Source organism: Pogoniulus pusillus, chromosome Z (genome assembly GCF_015220805.1).
Source record: "Pogoniulus pusillus isolate bPogPus1 chromosome Z, bPogPus1.pri, whole genome shotgun sequence".
Taxonomy (NCBI): Eukaryota; Metazoa; Chordata; class Aves; order Piciformes; family Lybiidae; genus Pogoniulus; species Pogoniulus pusillus.
Genome location: NC_087309.1, coordinates 66,637,227 through 66,661,226, shown reverse-complemented (window position 1 = coordinate 66,661,226; position 24,000 = coordinate 66,637,227).

The window sequence follows — 24,000 nt, the reverse complement described above, 5'->3', positions numbered from 1 at the left end:
ACTCACTTGCAAGCATTACTGAGGCACAGACCTCTTGCATTGATCTCAAGGCGCAGTCAAGCTATCTGCGAGCCCTCTGAGAAGCAGAGCGCATTCATGCCTGCACTTCATACATATATGGGGAGCCGAGAGCCCCCTGCCTAAGCCTAGAGCTATCTTGATTTATCTATGGAGCTCAAGTCTCCCTGCAGCACGGCATAGACCCTGCTTGCCAGCTATACTGGAAGTCTGGAAAGATCCAGGCCCAGCAGACCCTCAGACAGTCTGCTAACCTGCAAACACAGCCTGCTAGCTGTGAGACTGTGTTAGAAGCTACACGGACAAATCTTTCTCCTGCACCTGGAATTCCTGCCAGCTGATCATCCCTGGACACAGCATCCAGAAGAAGCAACAGCTCCAAGGCAGAAACAACTTCACCCCAGGAGAGAAGGTTAGAGAAACCCTATTTACCCCAGAGACTGGGAACACCAATTCACCTGCAAGCCAGGACAGACTCCAGCCTTCACCAAGACCCCAATACTGAGGCACATTCTGAGACAGAATCCCGGGAGAGTGATTAATGATCAATATTCAAAAGCAACACATCTAAGCAAGCTTTAATTCCTTTGTAATAAAAGTTACCTCTACCTTTAGAGCACACACAGTTTCGGCCCCTACTGGGCAAACAGTATAGTTGTTAAGAGGCATTAAGCCTAAGGGAATTTCTCTCTGTCTATAGTTGTTCATAATTTGATATTTTCATTTAATAATCAATCCCTGTAAATATATCCCAAGCTATTTTCATAACTTTGCATACGAGCCTGATTTCATAGTGGTTGGGGGTGGTATAAATTTGTAAATATTAATTTTAATAAATAATTTTATGAAAAATCAAAACAGCCTCAAATTATTTTCTCACCTCCCCCTAACAGGGGAGGAATAGAGAAATCCCCCCCATGACAACGGTATAGTTGTTAAGAGGCATTAATCCTAAGGGAATCTTTCTCTCTGTCTATAGTTGTTGATAATTTGGTATTTCCATTTAATAATCAATCCCTGTGAATATATCCCAAGCTGTTTTCATAAACTTGCAAACGAACCTGATTTCATAGTGGTTGGGGGTGGTACAAATTTGTAAATATTAATTTTAACAAATAATTTTATAAAAAATTAATACTGCCTCACATTAATCTCTCACCTCCCCCTAACAGAGGAGGAATAAGAGAAACCTCTCCATGACAGATTCTATGTGCAATTTCATTAGCAGGATATGGCGCTCCTTCAATCGCTAACTGTGGAGGAATTCTTGTTAACAGGACAAGAACTAATGAGAATGAGCAAACCCGCTCTGCAGAGTGTCCTTGAGAATCCATCTCAGAGGCATGGGGGTGGCACCCCCCACTTGCAGTTGCAGGAGGTAGAGTGCCAGCTGCAGGGTCTGGGTCAGCCAGCGCAGGAGGCTGATCCTGCAGGGTTGTTGATATAATGTTAACCTATCTGTATCACGTACGTAACCGTGGACCAATCTGTACTTTCCACATGTACCTATCTTAAACTAAGTTAGCTGTGCACGCCTCTTCCAAGTAAGCATATAAGTCACTGTAACATGAAAATAAATGGGAGAACAACCATCTAACTGTTGGTGGCTCGAGTCGTTGATATCCCAGGGTGCAATGCCAGCAGCTAACCACAATTATTTTGTGATATGTATGAGTCGCTCATTCATGCGAACCAACTTACACAAGAGAAACCACCTTATTGTGTGCAAGACTTCTAGTGAGCAGATTCAGACTGACAACAACAAAAATCTTAGTGACCTCAAGGTACAGGACATTTTTAAGAAGAGTGAAAATTCTGTAGTATAGTAAGTTTTTCCAGTTCACTCACTATATTGCAGGAATGAACAAGGATCTACACAATATGCCTGTCATTAATATATTGGGTTGTGTGTGTGTGCATGTGTGTGCACCCCAAAACACAAATGTAGAACAAGTAATGGAAAACTGCCAACATCATCTGCTTATCTTCAGTTTTGCTCTAAATACAACTTCTAGGAATAAATTCGAAAATGGTGCTAGAGATATCACTCCTTTGAGGTAAGTATAATTTCTATTTTAGCTGAATAGCTGAACATTGATCTGTTTTTACAATCTTAGTCTTTATTGTGTTTAGCTTGCTGTTGCATTTTGATGTTGATGGTGTTGCTGGATGTGTACCCCAGGGAACACATATATGACCTGGTAAGGGATACAGTGATGTACAAGCCAGTCCTGCAATCAACAAGCAGCAACTTGTTCCTTATCACTGCATCCAGAATAACTAGTCGTGCCAAATATAGGGGCAACCCAGTCTAAAGAAAATGTCCTAATGAGTGGTTATGCTGCTTTGAGGAGAAAATCTATAACTCCACAAGGCACTACATGTTAGCAAGCACCAAGCCTACCATACCAAGCAACATGAACATAAGGTAAGCAAAATGATCCATGGATGCAGGCCTGAAGATTGTGTGCCTGATGTAAGAAAGAAATACTAAAAATGGAAGAAATAAAATGGCAGTGTTAACAAACATAAGGAAAAATTAAAGCAATATTTGTGTTTAGCTGAACAACTGCAACTTCAAAAAACCTAACCTAATTCCATCTACTTCAGATCCCTCTGTCACATACAAGTGGAGCTGCAGCTCAAGGTTGCTTAAAAAAATGGTGAGCTCTTGGGTCAGAGACACAGAGCATCCTTACATTTAATTTTCATAGACCATTTGATGGCTTATTTGTTTTTAAACTTCACAGCAGATGGAGTATTGGAAGTTTTCTGGTCATGCTACAGCATGCTTAGCTTTTTGCATCGGTTGGCGCATGATTTAGTTAGGCTTTATATTAGCATGAGCCACATGGTTTACATTCCCAGTGTGCATCCAATGTCAATGTCCCCTTCTCTGTACCCCTGATGAAACTTCAACAACATGTTTGCTGTTAAGTGACTTTGTTCAAGTTTGTCCATATTTACTTGCCTATAATGACAAGGAAGTATAACCCATAGTCTAAAAATAGTACATGAAAAAATGGTAATTTTAATTACAGAGAAAATTCTGGTAGTGCTTCCATGTTCCGCCACTCTCCAAAATGTTGACTGTAATCTGGATTTGTCATCACTACACTTTTCAAGCCATTGTCAGCTTTATTTCCCTTTGCAATAATCTATCATTGCTGCATGAGCTCCTCACAAATGCCAATACAATAGTAGTAGTAGTGGAAATAATAATAATGATAGTAATCATCATCTTTGCTGTCATCTGGAAAGCAAGAACTAAATGTGCACTCTAAGGAATGTTTCTTACAGTTTAAATTTTGTAGCACGTTGAAATTTGCTCTTACAGTTTGCTAGTTATGCCTCTGGGTTGAATTACAGCTTTGTAATAAACCAGTAGTTATGAACTGTCAGGGATCTTTCTGTATATCAGGAACTGTTCTGATTCTGGAACATATACCTCTACCTGCTCCTATTTAATGCCCAAACGTTGCAATATTGGCAGCCTTGTTAGCAAATTCACAGATTCCTGTGGGTCATGTCAGGTCAGTGAAGATATTGTTTCACTTTTTCATCTCTGTTTATTTTTATTCCTAGAATCATGTCCTCTGCTTGCCTTTTTGTCTTTGTTGCTCAGAAGCAATTGTTTAGTTCAGATTAGAATCAAGGAAATCCTAGGGCTGATCAGAATTACTTTTATCTTGCCATTACAGAGTATCTTTTTATCCTGGAGTCCTGTATACCCCTAAATCCCTCTCCCTCTGTGGTATGAATGGGAGAGGAAAAGGTGTGAAAAGACCTGTTCCCCCACCCTGCCCTACAGGCATGAAGGGGGTGAGCAAGGGGCCCTTCTGGCACGAGGGGTGCCCCATGCAGTGCCTGTGTTGGAATCGGGCTGGGGATTGGCTGTGGTCTTCACACCTAGGAAGTGGTAACTCTGCTCTTTGTCTAGGAAGGGTATAAATATTGGGGGACTTCCTACTCTTGGGGTTCCCGTCTTAGAGTTTGCCCCTGCCTGAGCGTTCATGCCTGCCTGGGAGTTCTCCCTCCCTGCCTGGGTAGATTGTACAGAAGAAGCTCTGAAGGATGGCTTCCCACCATTAGCACCCTTTAAGCAGACTCAACAGGCCTTAACGACTCTCCTATGGCTTCTGAAAGAGAACCCGAGAGGACAAGCAGCTGGACCACCCTTTTCAGCCAGCCCGACTGTGAGTTATTTTGGCTCAGCTTTATTATTAAGTGGAAATGCTATAATTTAATAGCTAAAGCCTTTTCCAACTTCTGACTTCCAAAACAGTCAAATTATCTATGGTATCCTTGTAGATTTTCTCAAACGAGCTGAATCTGGTAATTAAAACTAAATTAATTTCTATATATAGTTTTGGGGGCAGGTTTGTGGGAAAATAAAATAACTCTATTTTTATATAAATTCCTGACTCGGCCACATTAATTCCCTGCCTCCACAACACTTTAAGGATTTTGCTCTGTTACTTTGGAGGTAGAAATGCATTTTGAATACTACTACCATTAAATAAAACAATAAAGGGGATTGTCATAAATAACAGGCATAAACTTGCGCTCATGCAAAAATAAGGCTTTTAATAGAGTTGCAGGAATCAAGCAATGTACAGGCCTGGTTGCGTGGGGACACTGCTCTACCCTAATGCACACCCTCTGCCTTCAGTTTTCTCTTATTATACCCTGTTCTATTACATATTCATTACTGATTCTAAGAAAAGCTTGTCTTTTCCTTATCAGTTTTAGAAATGGGAGGTGTTTCTTCCACGCATGTCTCTTTTTATCCAGTGGTCTTCAGTGATGAAGTAAGGGGTCTTCAATGATGAAGTTAGAGGTCTTCAGTGATGAAGTTAGGGGTCTTCCTCAAGTGTCCTTTCCATGAACTCCAAACTCCTTTGTATTCCTCTGTTTGCTCATGCAAAAAAGGCGGTGCAAGGAGGAATGCAGTTCCATTCAAATCCCCCTTTCCTCCCTTTGCTTATGCAAAAAGGCTGTCTCTTCCACACGCCTCCCCCTTCACCAACCTTTCTAGTTTCTAGTTACTTATTACTGTTATCTTAAGCCTATTGCATACCTTTTGCAATGGTGGTGCAAGGAGGAATGCAGTTCCATTCAAAATCCCCCTTCCTCCCTGTCTGTGACCTCTTGCCAAGAATTGATTGGATCAAACATATATTTCTCACAGGATTAAAACAAGTCCGTTTATTCTCATGTCCTCAAGGAACTGTATGAGAAGCGCTTCTTCATTTCACCAGGGGTTTGTGAATAAACTATTTCCACACCCCCCCCCCACCAAAAAAAAAAAAAAAAAAAAAAAAAAAGAAACCACACCAACCAACCAACAACCAACCCTGAGGCAGTTAGTTAAGCACAAAACCACAGAAAACTCAGTATTTAGATGGAGGCAAATTTTTTTAATCCTTTTTTTTAAACTTTTTTGGAACAAAATGAAGGAAAAAAAAAAAGATTAATGCATTTTGTATTGAAACAGATGATCCATTTAGCCAAAAATAAAAACTTTTCCTTTTGGGACAGTTTGTGAACACCTTTAGAAATGAGAGCCTAGGTTCTCAGGTTAGCTACAATGGTTTCAGGAAACCCATGGGTTTGACACTCACTCTGAAGTGTTTCCCAGCTCTTCAACAAATGTCTTAACCATCGAGATATCCTCTTGTGCAGACATACTCACTGCACACATGAAAAGTTACAGGGGCTGCTCCCAGCACCACACCATGCTGCCAATCTCCCCAACATGCTGTGGTAGCCTTCACTCTCACATGAATGAACTCCTCATCCTCCTTCATCCATCCTCTGCTGCTTACAGCAACTTGTCACAGAAAGGTTCTCAAGGTTGTGGCTAGAGGAGGCTCAAGGTAATAAAGGCTTCAGAGGAAGGGCTATATTCAACAGCAGTGAGTGAAGGAGAAACACTGACAAAGTTTCCTTGCCTTTGAATTGGGTATCCAGAGAAACACCACATCAATCCATCCCAAGCAATCTGGTTGGCTCTGTTAGAAAGAAGACAGAGTTTTACTGGACTCAATGACATGTGGAAAAACTCTAACAAGGCAGGTTTTAGTGGAGGAAATAGGTTACCTGTCTGTATCAAGGTTTAAAATCAGTGTTCCCCACCTTCCAGATAGGCTTTTGTCTTTAGGGCTTGTCTACCAATGGATGCCATTTGGAACATCTCAGGACCAACAAAGCTGACTCATTTGTTGGTATAGTGCAGGTGACTGTGCTTATTGAGGGTAATCTCTTGTTTGCAGAAGTGATATAATTGATCTCGCTCTGCTTAATGACATGATTTAAATCACAGAATTGCAGAACGCTGGGAGATGGAACAGACCTCTGAAGATCATCTTGTCCAGTTCTGCTGTCAGAGCAAGATGACATAGAGTAAATTACACGGGAACACATTCAGGTGGGGTTTGGATGCCTCCAGAGACAAATACTCTAACCTAGTTTTAGTTTTCTTTTGTTCATCATCTTATCTTAGGAATTACTTTCAGCTGATCTTTTTGTGTTGTTAAACATGAACTATTCAAAAACCATTTGCTGCTTTCCAAGCAACACAGTAGATGTTAAAGTGGTGTTAACTTTCTGAAATTATGGTGACTAGTGAGCTGCAATTAATATTGTTTTTTTTCTTGTGAGAATTTGATGTGTTGACATTCGTGAAAACAAAATTCCTCTGCGGCACAAGACCTGCAAGTGCAGAATGAATGTTGTGAATTGCAACAAATACTTTCATGTATCCGAGTCTTTCAGACTGCCCTGCAGTCCAAATATAGGTCTGTGAAAGGGACAAGATGACATAAAACTCTGTTACAGAATTAGCTAAAAATAATAATTAAAAAAATAGAATTTCTCTAGCCTAAAGCATTCCCAGCTTTAGAATAACTAAATTATTAAAAACTCATCCTCATATTACTCTTTTTTTTTTTTAACATGAGAGTATATTTGAAATAATTTGAAACATGTAAAATTATTTTCACTTTGTGTGACTTGGTTTCCCTGTCTCCAGTTTCTAGGAAGCGGGATAGGGTGCAGTCTTGTCATGAGTAAAGTGAGAAGTTTGCAAATGAGTGAATCTTGTTATGTGAACTGGAGCAAAACAGTTCAAATAAATCAGATAATTAAAGAATGGTGAACAATGAAAAGACTCTGTAACTAGCTAGATAATATGTGGTTTTCTAGAACTGACAATTGCTTGAGAGATTTCAGAAAAGCCGTTAAATAGTTGCTTTGCTCTGTCCTTAGCAGGGATTGTGCAAGCATTAAGTTGGTGTTGCTTTATATGGGTTTGATGAACATATCCTGCTTTGTCTGTGTCATATTCCCGAAATTGACAGAGTGAGTAAAGGTGAAAGCAAATTTGGGTTTTTCCCTTGATAAGATGTGGTGGTTTAGGTGTTTCCCCCCCCCCCCCCCCCCCCCCCCCCCCCACTTTAGAAGGTACCCAAACTAGACTCAGCCGATTCTGGGAATATAAATGAAGCTATTTATTTACAGCTAGCACAATATACAAGCAGATATTTACAGTATATACAGTTATATACAGAAATATACAAGGTAAAAGGTAATACAGAAACAGAACAGCCCTCTCAGAAACCTGAGTCCCCAGGAGGGGCTCTCAACCACCCCTGCACCTTCCCCCTGCCCCTCTCAACCTTACCTCAGTCCTAAGGAAGAATAGAGGTTCAGCCAAGAGGTTAGGAAGCAAGGTTAGTGGCAGGTGAGATGCAGCTCAACCAAAGCCCAGCCCGAAAGTGAAGACAAAATGGCGAGAGTGTTATCTAGTGTTTACATTTCTTCTTCAGTGAGACTCTGAGGGAAGGAGACATCACCATTGTTTTCCTTTCACAGCCAATTATCTACTTTTTCTCGCCAAAACATTCTACCCTGCTTCAAACCAGCACATAAGACTACAGTCTTATCTGAGATTTAAAACCACCTCTGTGTCAAAAGACAGTGTACACATAAGATACATCATGCTTCTCTTTCAAGAGTGATTTAGCCAGGCATTGTAAAGTTTGTGATCAAGAACAAAAACCTGTCACAAATCCATGACATACACTCAGTAGTTGAAGTGAGTGACATTTGCAATGTTGCAAAGCTGTTGAACTACTTGTGAAGCATTTGCACTCTTCTTATATGCTTTATCTTTAGTATAAGTGAACAAAATCTTTTTGCAGTCACTAAATACATGGTCTATGATGATGTTAATTGCAGCTTTCAGTCTCTGTTTCACTGGTGTACCCAGCTGTAATTAGGGAAAGAGCCATCTAGCATTTTTCACTAATTATTATAGCTCCATAGCAGATTTCCCATTTATCTAAAACTCTCACCAAAGGCAATTTGAAGTGGGAATATTAAAGAATATAGGACAGGACTTTAGTTATTGTTACAAATTATGCAAAATTAATAATCTGTATTAATTTTTATATCCAGGTGAAGATTATGAATAACTATGAGCATTAACATTAAAACTCACCAGAAAACTTAGTCACAAGGTTTGAAATGCACAATTTGGAAATTTATGTACACAGGGAACAGACAAAACTAGAACACTTATTTTTGAAAGTTGCAAATGCAATCATACTGGAAGAGAAGATTCTTGCAGCTAATTATACTGCTGGACACAGGAAGCACTTTTCTGCTAATGGCAGAAGGCAGTTAGTGAATGTGCTAGTTTGAAGCAAGCTGGAATGTTTTGGTAAAAGAACTAGATAACAGGCAGTGAAATGAAAAACAATTGTGTCTACTTCTCTCACAGTCACGCTGAGAACTCTGGGAAGAAGAAGAAAACATTCTCCATTTTGTCTCTCACTCTTGCTTTTGCCTTAGACCTGGTCACGTCTCATTAACCCTGCTCCTACTAACCTTGCTCCCTAACCTCTTGGCTGCACCTCTCTTCTTCCTGAGAACTGGGGTAAGGTTGAGAGGGCAAGGGGAGGTGTTGGGGTGGTTTGAGAGCCCCTCCTGGGGACTCAGGTTTCTGGGAGGGGAGTTGTGCTTTTGTATTGTTTATCCTTTGTATATTTCTGTATATAATTGTATATAACTGTATATATTGTAAATAGCTGCTTGTAAATTCTGCTAGCTGTAAATAAATTGCTTCATCTATATTCCCAGGGTCCGTCTGAGTTAGCTGGGGCAAATTCAAAAGTGTGGGGGGGCGGGGTAACCCCTAAACCTTCACAGTGAATTACAAGAGGCTTTAAGTATTTACTCACAAAATATTATCAGTACCCAAATGTAAGAGTCTAAATCCTCTTTCCCTTTTTCATCAACAAACATAAAGACTGTCATTGTCTCTCCTTTGTTAAGGATTGCCATCTTCCCTCCATTGTTAATCAACAAAAGTAAAGATTGCCTTTGTTAGCTTCAGGGACTCAGCCCTGGTTCCTGGCTGAAAGCTCAGAGATGAAAATCAACAGACAGTACCTGTGTGGACTTCCCGGACGTGCACATCTTATGTCAGATACCTTGAAGATAAAAGGTTTATGTGTATTCAGGGTATGGACAGGTAAGCAGAGTGGGGAGGGGCAGAGGCCCTCCCTAGTGCTGCTGCCCAGCCCCTGCGAATGCATGAAAACACTGGAAGATTTCCTGGGGAGCTGCACCTTGACACTGATCTAAAAAATTGTAGGAAAAAGACATGAACAATGCCTGCCAAACTTGTACACCTCCATCAGAGCACCCCTAGAGCTGCACCTCCACCAGAAGAATTCCTGATGAACTCAACAGAAGAATATCCTTGGGCCACGCACACGTCTCCCTCTCTCCCCCCACAATCTACATCTGATGGTAATATAATGCCTGCTCTTTTCCTTCCCTACTGCTTCTCTTTTTCTCCATTGTTCTCCCCCTCTCTCTCTCCTCTCTCTCCCTCTGTTTTGTCCAACTTTATCCTGTAATAGTTTTGTGGTGATATACAGTCTCACTTGCACCTTAATTTCACAACACAGAAATGCATAAGAACAGATCTTGCTCCTCTGGACAGAGATATTGTTAATCTCTGTTCTCTGGGCCTTGCCATTTTTTGGAGTAGTCTGGCAGGATTCTGTGTAGTGAAAGTAGCATCAAGAAACTATCGCATTTCTGAGAACCCCAAAGTGTGTATGCCTATGTCTGAGACGTACTCTGAGGATAAAGAGAATGCTTGTAGAGAAGAGTGTGGGGGTTTCTCCGAAACTTTAAATGTGTGTGGTCTCTGTACAAGGGCTTGAGTAGGCCTGTGAGAACTGGAGTAATTTCCAGAGTGTGATGGACCGAATTGTGACCCTGAAGAAAGCAGCAAGGTCAAGTCTGGAAAAGGCAAAGCTTTCATCTGGGCAGTTTTGGATGCCTCTTTGGCCACTTCAATAGATGAAAAGCAAAACCAAAACAAATGAGTTAATAAAATAATTTCCTCTTTGCAGAATCTCATAGATTCACTGCAAGGGCACATTGTCACTTCAAAAGATAAAGTGGAAGATCTTAAAGATTGATTAGAAGAGGAGAAGTGGCAAAATTGGGTTTTGATGGAGGAACTCCATGCAGAGTCAAAACAGGCAGATCCTGCCCCCGTATACCCTCAGGCAGAACTGGCAGCAGCAAAGGAAGCTGCCGTTCACACGCTGCCTTTCATTAAAAATGAAATTTTATAGGAGGGTGAGGACAGCATCTCTACTATCACAACAAAAGAGATATCCTTTTCTTCCACTGAATTGGCCAAACTCCGTAAGGAGTTTACATGCTCTGCTGGAGAGTCTGATGTGGAATATGGATGGCGTGTTTCTAAAATTAGAGGGGACCAGATTAGGTTAACAGAGGATGAAGCCACAGGCTATTGGGGTGACAATGTTTTTCTAACTACAGGGAATAGAAATGGACCCTGGAGCCTTACTCAGCAAGTGGCCTTCTAGGCTGGGGGTTTTGATTCAAAGGAGAGAGGAGAGCCTCTGGTTCTAAAAGGTGAATCAGATAATGGAAAACTTGCAAAAGGCAGCTTGTTTGCAAATTATATATGATCATGAACTAAAACATTATTTTGAATCACCCCTTTCTTTCTTCATCGACCCAAAGTGAATGACTCCTTTGGTCAGGGGACTTCCTGACTCTCTCAAGATAAAAGGTATTCAGCTCCAGAAGGAAATAGCTGACACTCCCCTTGCTTCAAGGGTGCAAGCTATTCTGAGGGAAAATTTAACGTCTGGGAGAAGCCAGCCTGACTCGAAGCAATGGACATGGTGTCAGGGTCCAGAGAACAGAGATTAACAGTATCTCTGCACAGAGGAGCAAGATCTGTTCTTGCATCAAAGGAACAACTACAGGAGAGGATATCTATGAGAAAGTTTGCCAAACTATGAATGATTTGCAGCTGGACTGTGGTAAACTATTCAGTGTGACAATTGATGGTGCTCCTAGCATGATAGGGTCCATGAAAGAAGTGGTTGCATGCATTAACAAAGAGATGGACAAATGCAACCATTCACATCCAATAGCCATACACTGCGTCATCCACCAACAAGCACTGTGCAATAAACCACTGAAGCTGGACTCTGTCATGAAAACTGTGGTTTCTTGTGTTAACTTCATTAGAGCTCATGGACTAAACCACAGAGAGTTTCAGGAATTTCTGTCTGAGCTAAATGTTGCCTATGAAGATATTCTGTACCATACAGAAGTCTGTTGGCTGAGTCAAGGGAGAGTTTTGAAATTATTTTATGACTTCCACATGTTTATGATTTTATGCTTTCTAAAAAGAAAGAAGTATCAGAGCTCAAAGATGCAGGATGGAAATGGCACCTTGCGTTTCTGACAGATGTAACAGAGCTACTCAACCATTTCAGTGTCCAACTTCAAGGAAAGGGGAAGCTCATCTGTGATATGTATTCACATGTGAAAGCATTTCAAGTCAAATTAGACCTGCTCATTAACCAAGTAAAGGAGGAAAACTTCTGCCATCTCCTCACAACTCAAAACCTCTCTGCAGAAAACCCAGCAGTTGCGTTCCCAAACAAAACATGTATGGATGTACTAAAAGTGTTGCAAAAGGAGTTTCAAATTAGATTTGAAGAGCTTCGTCTCCATGAACAGGACATGCAGCTTTTCCAGAACCCATTTTCTGTTGACATTGAAACTGCTGATCCAATTTACCAAATGGAATTGGCCGAACTACAGACTTGTGACTCGCTGAAAGATGCATTCAAATCAAGCAGCCTTACTAATTTCTGTGCATCTCTCTGCTCAGAGACATATCATAATCTCAGGAACCATGCACTCAAAATTGCAGCCATCTTTGGCAGCATCTATGTCTGAGCAGACTTTTTCCCAAATGAAACATCTGAAATCTCCAGTCAGATCCAGACTAACTGATGAACACTTGCATCACTTGCTACGACTAGCAGCGACAAATATGGAACCTCAGCTCCCTCAGACACTGATAAGATATCTGTGCACGACACCCCCCACCCCAAAGAGGGGCTCCCTGAGCCTCACCAGGCAAAGCACTTAACAGAATTGGCTTAATTACTTTGAATGGACCTGTAAGTGCTTTTGATTGTTACAGCTCAAAGTCAAGCTAACCACAAACCAAACCCTCCTCCCAAACCTTGTACAGTTGATTTTTTTTCCCCCGAGTCCTCAAGGCTCTGGGAGTAACAAATAGATATCCCCATATCTCTTTACAGTTGTTTGGTGAGCTGATGGATCTATATGCTTCACGCCCCCTCCCCACTCACCATTGAGGAGTGAAGCCCTCCATTCTCCTAGAAGACACACCTGTCCCCTTAGCAGATTTTCCCATCAAGAAACGAACGGTGAGCTCAGGTTTCTGGCTGGACTCAGGCCAGTGTTTCACAACCATTTCTAACTGCCTCGAGGATAACCCATCAAACACTTCTTTTGGGATATCTTCTTTCAGCCTGCCCCTGACCAATATTGCTGTGTGTTCAGGTGCTCCCTTCCCCCAGCCAAATGTGGACTGGGGATTCGATGCAGCTGGCTCTGGGATTTGGACTTGAAGGTAGATGATTAACTTTCACATGCCTCTAGGCCTAAAGCCTCTAGGCTCAGGCTTTTGAACTTCCTTGGGCACCCCATGCTGCCTGGCATAATCCAGTAACTCTCTTGCCACCTCTTCCCAGGCAAAGAACAGAGAGGGGTTGCTGTCAGTGGTCTCAAAGCCATTAAAGGCTTTGGAGTTTCCCAGGCTCTCTTCTCAGGAAGCTGGGAGTCTAGCATAGTCTCTGACCTGGTTCCTCTTGGTTCTCAATTCAGCAGAAGCCTTGCGGAGGGGCAGGCAAGAGGCAATGCAATGTGCAGTGTTGGCACAATGTCATGCTGGCTATGCAGGCCAATCACATGCAAGCATTTAGAGCCTGTTCCTGGTAAATTCGAGGCAATGGAGTTTCCAGGCAGTTCAGGATGCAATAAGGCAGCAGCAGCCACACATTATGCATCCTGCTCACCCCTTTTTATCAATATGGCCTGAAATTAACAGGCCTTTGGACATAAATTAGCCAATCAGAATGGCACTTTGCCAAATGCAACCAAATTAAGTGAAGTCAGGGCTTTCATTTTCCCTTCCTGCTGTTGTTTCCCCCAGCACAGAAGGAGGGGGAGCAGATGAACATGTCTGGACAAGCCTGAGTACTTAGACTCAGTGGTTCCAGGTTCTTTGTCCTTTTTCCTGAGTTTGCTTCTCCCCACAGAAGAGGGGTGGGGGGAGTGGAGGTGGGTAGAGCAGAAAAACATGTCTGGGCAAGCCAGGACATGTGTAAGCCCATTTTTGGCCTACTTAGGCCTACCACAACAGTTACGAAAATATAACAAGTCTTAGCTCCAGAGTTGTGTAAGCCACTAGTGCTCAAGAGAAACAGGCTGTCATTATTTGAAAATGATAACATCATCACACATCTCATTTTACCTGAAAACTTTAATAAAAAGAGAATTATTTAAAAAACACTAATAATTACATACACCCTCCCCATGTGCAAGCTATTTAATAAAGCAGATTTCAAGGCAGTATTTTGATATTTCATATTGACAGTCACCATTCAATGTTACTTTTATTAAATGTAAACCAGAGACAAGCTCTTCAGATTTTTGATTCCATGCGAGTTTCTTTATAATATTTCTGCCTCCTTTCCTACAGGAGAAATAAAATCTGGAATGGGAAGTGATATACAGAAGCAAGATGGGCCAGAGCACGTGGTGGAGCTAGGATAGAGCCCTGGTTCTTAGTACATACATATAACCTCAGTTACTGCCATATGAATGCAGCCACATATGTCTTCACAGAATCACAAATCATGGAATATATCTGGCTGGAAGAGACCTCAAAGATCACCCAGTCCAGCCTTTGACCCAAGGTCAGCTGAAGAGTCAATACCAAATCATGTCCCTAAACGCCATGTCCACATGCTGCTTAAATACCTCCAGGGATGGTGATTCCAACACTGCCCTGGTCAGACCATTCCAGCGTTAGAGAACCCTGTCAGTGAATAAGTACTTCTTAATACTCAGCCTAAACCTCCACTAATGCATCTTGTAACCATGTCTCCTAATCCTGTTGCTTACCAGCGAGGAGAAGAGGCTGGGCCTCTTCTCTCCCCAACCTCCTTTCAGGTAGTTGTAGAGAGTGTCTTCTGCAAAATCACTCACATAGGAATTCTTTAGAGAATTAGTTCTGTTCTCTGCATTGATAATTGTTACAGTGAAGGCAGACCCTGAAAACTAGTAGTCCTCAGAAAGCCTGGTGCCACTTGCCAATACACAAACTACCATCTGGGCAAAAAACTATGGTTCCACTCTTGGAGGCTGGAAGCTGAACTAAGCAGATGTATAAGTAAACAGGAATAAGACAGATTCACCTTTCGTATACCTGCCCTGTGGTTTGGCATGGGAGACATGGGGCTGGCAGGACATCTGTGAGTAGGTGTAGAGGCTTCCTTGAGACAATGACCACATGCTCTTGACACACCCTGAGGCACAGCAAGCTGGACAGAAGCTCTGCAATGCCAAGTGCTCACATCAGAGAGGCAAATGTCCAAGATTTCAGCTTCCAGGAGCAGGTAATTCCTTGCATTTCATTTTTCGAAAGGTCACTGCTTTTGGGAGGAGACTATTTTTTTTTTTTTTCCAAAGCTCATCTTGTCTTACCTGGTGAAGAAGAAATGGCTGATTGAATCCTGTGAGCAGAGGTAAGCTGGCTGCTCTCTTCAGCTTAAAACAAATAAACTAAAACGAAACACCCCCTGCCCACATTTCCAACACTTCAAGGGGTGTTTTAAAAGGAGAGTTATGACTTCATTGAAGACAGCAGCCAAATTCTGCATCTGGCCCACACACATTGCTTAAGTCTAGACTGCTTGGCCCAGACATCAGCACAGCCACATGTTTTCAAATTAAACTGTAATTTCTGATCAAAGAACTGGGGACACTTAAGCAATGCTGTAAGTTCTTAATTGCACATCCTACTATTTGATTGAAATAAGATTTTAAACAGTGACATTCAAGAATTTTGTGCTGGGGAAATGGATTCTCATTAAATCTGTGGCCCTGAGCTAAAAGGAGTCACAGACACTGAAAGAACAGTAATAAAAACAGAAGAGACCTAGCACTCTCAGCCATTCCTCACAAATGAGACATTCTAGTCCCCCTAATCATCTTTGTAGCCCTTTTCTGTATCCTCTCCATGTTTCTTGAACCAATGAGTCCAGAACTGGACACAGTATTCTAGATGTGGCCTCACCAGGACAGAATAAAGAGGGAGGAGAACCTCCCTCAACCTGCTTACTACATCCTTCTTGCACCACAGGATGCCTACTTGCCTTCTTGGCCACAAGGGCGTATTGCTAGCTTGTGATCCTTCTGTCATTTCCCAGGACTCCCAGATCCTTTTCCCCAGAGCTGCTCTCCAACAGATCAGCCCTCAACATGTACCGATACATGGGGCTGTTCTCCAGATGCAGTACTTTGCACTTGCCCTCGTAGAATTTCATTCAATTTCTCCCCACCCAGCTATTCAGCCTGTCTAGCTCACACTGGATGGCAGCACAGCCTTCTGGCATGTCAGTCACTCCTCTCAGTTTCATATCATCAACAAACTTGCTGAGGGTACACTCTATTCCTTCAAAAAGCATGCATGTGTCTACTTTGAAAGAAGTGAGACTTTTTTTAACACCTGCAACTGGGTTATGTTTTTCTAAAGCTGTTTCTGAGAACTGCAGAAAGAGAATCCCTGAGCAGATTTGGGCTGGATGGCTGAAAACCAATCTCTGCTTCTCCTGCAGAACCAGGCTGAAGTAGACGGTGCGATGGCATGGAACAGACAATTTCTTGAACAACATTGTTGGGTTTGTAGGATAGTGATTTTTATACTTCTAAAACCCCCATGATTAAAACACATTTTTTGTCACACAACAACATCTAATTTTAACATTTTGTGGGCCCACAGGGGTGCTCAGAGGAATGGTGCAGTCTTTCACCTGCTGGCTTTGCTACCTTACTTTCCTGCACTGAACAAGAAGGCAGCACTTTTCATCTCTTCACCGTTTGAGAGGTGAGTGTGTTCATTGTTCAAGGGATGTTGACTTACAAAATTGCATAAAGGCACCCCTTTATGCTCAGGTCTTGCTCAATTTTATCCTCAGATAGTGCTTAAATATTGCTGTGAGTAGATTTATGCAGGAGAAAACAGATAGCAGGGAAATTTGATTACTGCTATACAGCTGCATCAGAGAAACACAGCTTAAAGATGAAGTTCTTGTGATGGGGAACATATTTGTGGTGAGCAGATGCAATTGATCAAAGGAGAGTTGTGTATTGAGGTGATATGACATGATTGTCGTATACTTTGTCACATCAAAAATTTCTTCCAAGTATTTGTCCACGGCTGTGCCATGATCAATGACATTATTTATCAAGGAGTTAACCACTAATTCAGCTCAGTTATATGTCCAGCCCTTGTTTCCCTGCACATCTGGATACATCAGAACATGCATCATATACATTTGATTTTTTTGGCAATCAGAAGATTTGGAGAGAACCGGGATTTAGCACTGTACACCCAAGCTGGTCTTCATGATCCGAGAAATGCTTTCATGAGGTGTCTAATTGTATGATCTTTGCAATAAACTCATGTTTTTTTCCATGGAGCAGCAACTACAGGGGGACAGTTGAGGAATCCAGGCACTGTTCTCAATGTTTCTATTATATTCTGTGTAAGCTGAAAGAAGCCACTTTACCTGTGGTTTATCTTCTTCATCTGCAAAGAGGACGGATTATCAAAAGCACAAAGCATGTTAGCTCTTCTGAGGAAATCTAATAAAAAAAAAAATCACAATTTCTGTTTCAATTTATGTTGAAATTTTCAAAAGTTGAGGAACAAAATAGAGAACTGTTGAGATTAAAAAAAAAAGAGGTGGGGTGGGGTGGGCTGGGGTGAAGCAGAGGGTGCAGGAAAAGAACATTTCCATATTTAAAATCTCCCCTTTGAGCAGGAATGAAGGAGATATCCCCAGGGGAGTTGATGAGGGAGTAGCACCACACTTTGGGAACCTGCCACCTTGATTTGGCATCCAGCAACAGTTTGCTCTAGCCTGCACCCCTTGGAGTGCTTTTCTTCACCCTCTTGGAGTGCTTTCTCAGAGTCCGTCAGATATTTCAGTGAGAAAACAGACAGGTCCCAACTGGGAATTCAGCTTTTTTTTTTTTTTTATTGTATATATATTTTTTAAACAAAAAAAGTCTCTTTGTGATGACAAAACACAGAATGAGATGCTCTTGGCAGGTCTCTTTCCCAAGCAGAAGAGATATCAAGGACTTGCATTACTTCCTGGCAAGAAGAAAGTTGACATGGAGCACCACATCACATTGGACCACTGAGCCTTCTGGTTTGTGGGCAGCTGTTTTCTGAAAGAGGAGCAGCTGAACACTGTCAAAGAAATCCCTGGCCTCTCATTTGATTCTGGGAACTCTTCACTGACACACAGCATATTTTATCCACCTGCATAAATACAAGGATGATAAAGCAGTAATCAAATTTCCCTGCTATCTGTTTCCGCCTGCATAAATCTACTTACAGCAACATTTACCTCAAAGGGTTTCACTTTTATGTTAAAAAACAAAAATTGCTTATAAACTTGTATGACCAAACACCATCTGGCAACTCTTGTCATAACAGACCTGCTGTTTGTATAGGCAGATTTCTTCTAGTAGTTTAATTACATACCAAAGAACAGCACCCCTGCAAAGATATTCCCTGACCTCAATCCCTCCAGATGTGAACTTCTTCTTTTTTACTTTATTGGGAAACAAAACTATTTCAAAACAAGCAAATGAGTTTCCAGTGTTTTAATATAGCTATTAACCTGGCAAAAGAGGTTTTATGTAATTTCTTAATTTCACATATTAGGCCACTGTATTTAGTTTTCTTCATTTTTAAGCTTAGCCAGGGGAGTTGCTCAGACATGCCCTTGATGCAAGTCAGAACTGGTGGTCTGTAGAATTTGCACGAGTCTTGCACAATAGAAGCTAATACTGTGGATCAATTTTTACCTTGTTATTTAATGCACAAAACTGTAAAAACATTAAATGCATGTAACATGTACCAACCACAGTGACACAGAATTACACTCTGCAAAAAATAAAGACTTGTGATGTGATTTCTACCTTTGTTTCAGGTAGAAATACTTGAGCTATAGTGCTGCAAGTTGTCAGTGTTAAACAATACTGACAGAAAAATGTGCAGTTCCTAGCTGTGAGGTCTTTTATATCAATTTTGAATGTTAATACTACAGAGAAAGTGGATATTATGATGTTAGCAGCAACTCCCTAATTTTCCCTCTCAGTATTGTGTTTTGGCTTGTATAAAAATCTGGACATAACGCATTAAATATTGGCCAAGCCCGTGATGAGTTTTTGTGGCATGTGCTAGGTTGACTCTTTGCTTTTTTCTGCTTCCTGAAGCTCCTTAAATTAAAACAAATACAGGCAGCATTTAGCCTTGCAGCATGTTCACAGTGTCTTGCACAGCAAAGCCTTTGCACTGCTGCCCTCCTTCACCTCTCCTATTAAGCATGAAGAACAGCTGGAATTAACCAGGCACACATCTTTAGTGCCTGGCACTGAGTCATGCTCAAAGACACTGTCACCCTAGACTGACTCAGATCAGAACCAGGCCCAAGACCTGCTAAGGCTTTTTCTAAACTCCATTATCAGAGAGAAATTTTAAACTATGTTAGGTTATTTTTAGACATTCTGTTAGTTAAGTGAATCTAGACATCAAAGAGTTTTATTAGGACATCTAATCCATGTCTTAGCTAATATATCACTGCCACTGACAACATCCTTAAATGACCTGGACATATTAGCATTCTGAGATAGTGCTCCATGCTGGCTCCATACCAAAGAATAAAGCAATCTATGTTGAAGATTTATGACTTTACATCCACCTTGCACCTTCTGTGTTAACTCTGTTTATGCTGCAGATCTGCTTTTGAACTAATTCCTAGCCGTGGTGAAAAGCTAATAATTAAATGTGATGAAGGTGAACATCAGATTATAAACAACCACAGTGTTCATTAGTAATTACAGACAGCATAACAAAATTAAAGCCACTAGTAGCAATGGCAGATAATGCAGTAGCTTTTTCTATGGAAGGCATAGAAGTAATCCGAGAAGATTGATTTTGCTGCTGGAGCACAATGAAATATTTACTGCTGCATTTGAAAATAAAGTGTGAGTAAACACTGTAAGAAATCTGCCTCGACTGAATGGAATTACCACAAGAGATACATATACCAGAGCAAACCATATAATGATTTTATGTAAAATCAGTTAGGCAGTAGCTGCCTCTATCATTACACATAGAACAAAAGCTCTTCAGGCTATGCTATTTGAGCTTGACACTGGCTTAATTACTTTTAAATTGGAGAAAGGAAAAGAAGAATCAAACCCCAAATTTTGACCCATAAACAGTAACTCTCAGTCCTCTTACTGTTCCACCTTAGAGTTTGCAACTAGAGAAGATTTTTTTTTTCCCTCATGGTTTTTATTCATCTGAAATAGAAAATGATAAAGTTATCAGGCAATTCAACCAAAACATTTTCGGTTTAGTTTGGTATTATTGCCACTTCTAACCTCCTCAGAGGTAAAAAAATATTGGACCCATAACCATCCATTTCTGGCTGTCATTCACAGATCTCGTGTTTGAGACAGGAAAAGGTCTCATTCGTTCGTTCACTCATTCATCTGACACACTTTATCACAGGATAAATATAAATACAGTAGTATAAACACCATAGCCTCAAAACCATCCCTCTTTGAAAACCATTTTAACAGTGTATTTTAACTGTTAGTTACTCACAGCTGGTGACTCATTAGTTCATTATCAACTCTACCAGGGCTCTACTGTATGCAGATTACCTGCCTGTACATCTGTTATATGCGGGCCTGAGATTTCACCTGTAGAGATGGTGCACTTATTTTTTACTGAGACTTTTCCCCAAAAAGATGGTTCTTTAAAATAATTTAAATTTCCCTTTGATACCATTAAAACCCCCACAGAAAGAGTTTAAGGTACTTAAGCTTTTTGTTTAACTCAAGTAGTTTGGGATTCAAAAACCAGAACTGGGAATCAGAGTACTAAAAATTTTATCAGAACAGCACCATTCTGAAAAGTAAAATATTCTCTGTGATGGTTTGGGTGTTCCCTGCCCCCCCACACTTTAGAAATACCCAGACTAGGCTCAGCCAGGTCTGGGAATATGAATGAAGCTATTTATTTACAGCTAGCACAATATACAAGCAGCTATTTACAGTATATACAGTTATATACAGAAATATACAAGATAATAGGTAATACAGAAACACAACTCCCCTCCCAGAAACCTGAGTCCCCAGGAGGGGCTCTCAGCCACCCCTGCACCTTCCTCCTATCCCTCTCAACCTTACCCCAGTCCTAAAGAAGAAGAGAGGTTCAGCCAAGAGGTTCAGCCAAGCGGTTACGAAGCAAAGGTGGGTTAGGCCAAATGGAAGGTGAGGTTAGGGAGATGTTGCTCAGTCAGCAGCCCAAGGCAGAGAGTGAAACAAAATGGAAAGAGTCTTATCTATGTTTTCATTTCTTCTTCCCTATCTTTGCGAGACTCTGAGGGCAGTAGACATCACCACTGTTTTCTTTTCACAGCCTGTGAGCTAGTTCTTCTCACCAAAACATTCTACCCTGCTTCAAACTAGCACATTCTCCTAAAATTTTAATCTTATGCAAATATATACAATCACAATGGCTTGCTCACTTCTGAGACAGTAATTGGCAATTTCAATTGGCTGCAGAAGCCCATGATCACAAGTAAAGGTAAAGCTATATTAGATCAACTACAAATGCATATATATCTCTTGAGCATCCCAGGGATAAGATGTGATGGCTTGGAAGTAAGATATAACTGTATTTACAGCAAAGCAAAATTTACAAGCTTATACACACAATATATTTACAAGTATATACAAAGTAGAAGCAATACAGAAATCCAGACTTCCTCCCAGACAAACAAAAGGAGCACAGAAGGGGCTCAAAGCCACCCTTTCTCCTTCCCAGACAGAAACCACAACAGCTAGCAAAGCTTACTTCTTATTTGTTAGCCAAGGATAGTGAAAGGGGAAGCAAATGGAAAATTTGTCCCAGAACAAAATGGGACAAATTGTTTACATTTTTGCATTTTATCCCTTTCAGCAAACCATGAATGAGACAGACTTCATCATTATTTTCTTTTTACAACCAATGATCTAATTTATCTCATAATAATATTCCAGTTAGCCTCAAACTAGCGGAATTGTAGCAAAACTCCTCCCTCTGCAATATAAACCCAGCCTCTTGCTTTGTGTTTCTTCTTTGCTCCTAATCTGCTATGAACTGAGAGTTTCTGCAGCCTAAATCATTCATCTGCAGTGGGCCTCATCTAATGGCAAATCTGAAAGTGATCACTGTTTTATCACAGTATCACCAAGGTTGGAAGAGACCTCACAGATCATCAAGTCCAACCCTTTATCACAGAGCTCAAGGCTAGACCATGGCACCAAGTGCCACGTCCAATCTTGCCTTGAACAGCCCCAGGGACGGTGACTCCACCACCTCCCCGGGCAGCCCATTCCAGTGTCCAGTGACTCTCTCAGTGAAGAACTTTCTCCTCACCTCCAGCCTAAATTTCCCCTGGCACAGCCTGAGGCTGTGTCCTCTTGTTCGGGTGCTGGCCACCTGAGAGAAGAGAGCAACCTCCTCCTGGCCACAACCACCCCTCAGGTAGTTGTAGACAGCAATAAGGTCCCCCCTGAGCCTCCTCTTCTCCAGGCTAAACAATCTCAGCTCCCTCAGCCTCTCCTCCTAGGGCTTGTGCTCAAGGCCTCTCACCAGCCTCGTCGCCCTTCTCTGGACACGCTCAAGCATCTCAATGTCCCTCCTAAACTGGGGGGCCCAGAACTGAACACAATACTCAAGGTGTGGTCTAACCAGTGCAGAGTACAGGGGCAGAATGACCTCCCTGCTCCTGCTGACCGCACCATTCCTGATGCAGGCCAGGATGCCACTGGCTCTCTTGGCCACCTGGGCACACTATTTCCAGCAGTGTGTCAGGTGTTTGAGACAAAGTTTTATTAGGACATCATTAAGTTGTTATTTTTGACTCAGAGATTTCAGAATCAGTTTTAAAAGGAGAATACTGGAACAATATCAACAGGTTAATGTTGTTTGTTTTGTTTTGTCTTGTTTTGTTTTTTTAAGTCAGTGCACAGCCTCATACTGAAGACTTTATGAGTGCAGGATCCATGAGGCAATATCTCCCAGCAATGCACAGAAAATGCAGTCCTCAGGTTGCTTTACTGAACTGCTCATAAATCTGAAGATTCCTCCAAAGTGTCATATTTTCCTTGTTACTTAGCTGGATGCAGCATGTAAAACAGATCCCTGCCAAGTATTTTCTTCTCTGTCCAACTAGATATGACATGCTGAATATACCTTATGAAAACAATTCCTTTGTTTGATAAATTCTGCCAGACATTAATGAGTACTCTCATTCTCTAAGTTCTGGTTGTTAAAACATCTCAAACATCCCAGAGGCAAAACCATGGTTACAGCTGGTAAATTTTGCAGTTTCCTCAGTTGCAGGTCAAAAACTGAGAATAAACTAGTGGGTTTATTGAGTGCATATGTTGTACGATTAACTGAAGATGCCTACAATTCTGTAAATCTATCAAGTGTTTCTTGCCAGTGTTCTTCATATGCTCTGAGCTTTCACAGGTTCACACAGGATCACAGGACATTAGGGTTAGAAGGGACCCAAGGAGATCATTGAGTCCAACCCCCATGCCAGAGCAGGACCACACAATCTCGCACAGATCACAGAGGAATGCATTCAGACAGATCTTGAAAGTCTCCAGAAAAGGAGACACCACAACCTATCTGTGAAGCCTGCTCGAGTGCTCTGTGACCTTTCCAGTCAAGAAGTTTCCCTTTGTGTTGAGGTGGAACCTCTTGTGCTACAACTTACACCCGTTGCTACTTGTCCTATCAGAGGGAGCAAATGAGAAGAGCCTCTTCACCCACTCCTGACCAGCTCTCAGATGTTTATAAACATTTATTAAATCCCCTGTTAGTCTTCTGCACACTAAACAGTCCCAGGTCCCTCAGCCTCTCCTCATAAGCCATGCCCTCCACTTCTCTAATCATCCTTGTAGCCCTGCGCTGGACCCTCTCCAGCAGATCCCTGTCCCTCTTAAACTGGGGAGCCTCAAAACTAAATGCCATATTCAAAATGAGGTCTTACCAGGGCTGAGTAGAGGAGAAAGAGAACCTCCCTTGATCTGCTGGACATGCTCTTCTTAATACACCCCAGGATCCCATTGGCCTTCTTTGGCCAATGGCAGATTGCTGTGCCATGGTTAACCTGTTATCCACCAAGACTCCCAGGTTCCTCTCCACAGGGCTGTTAT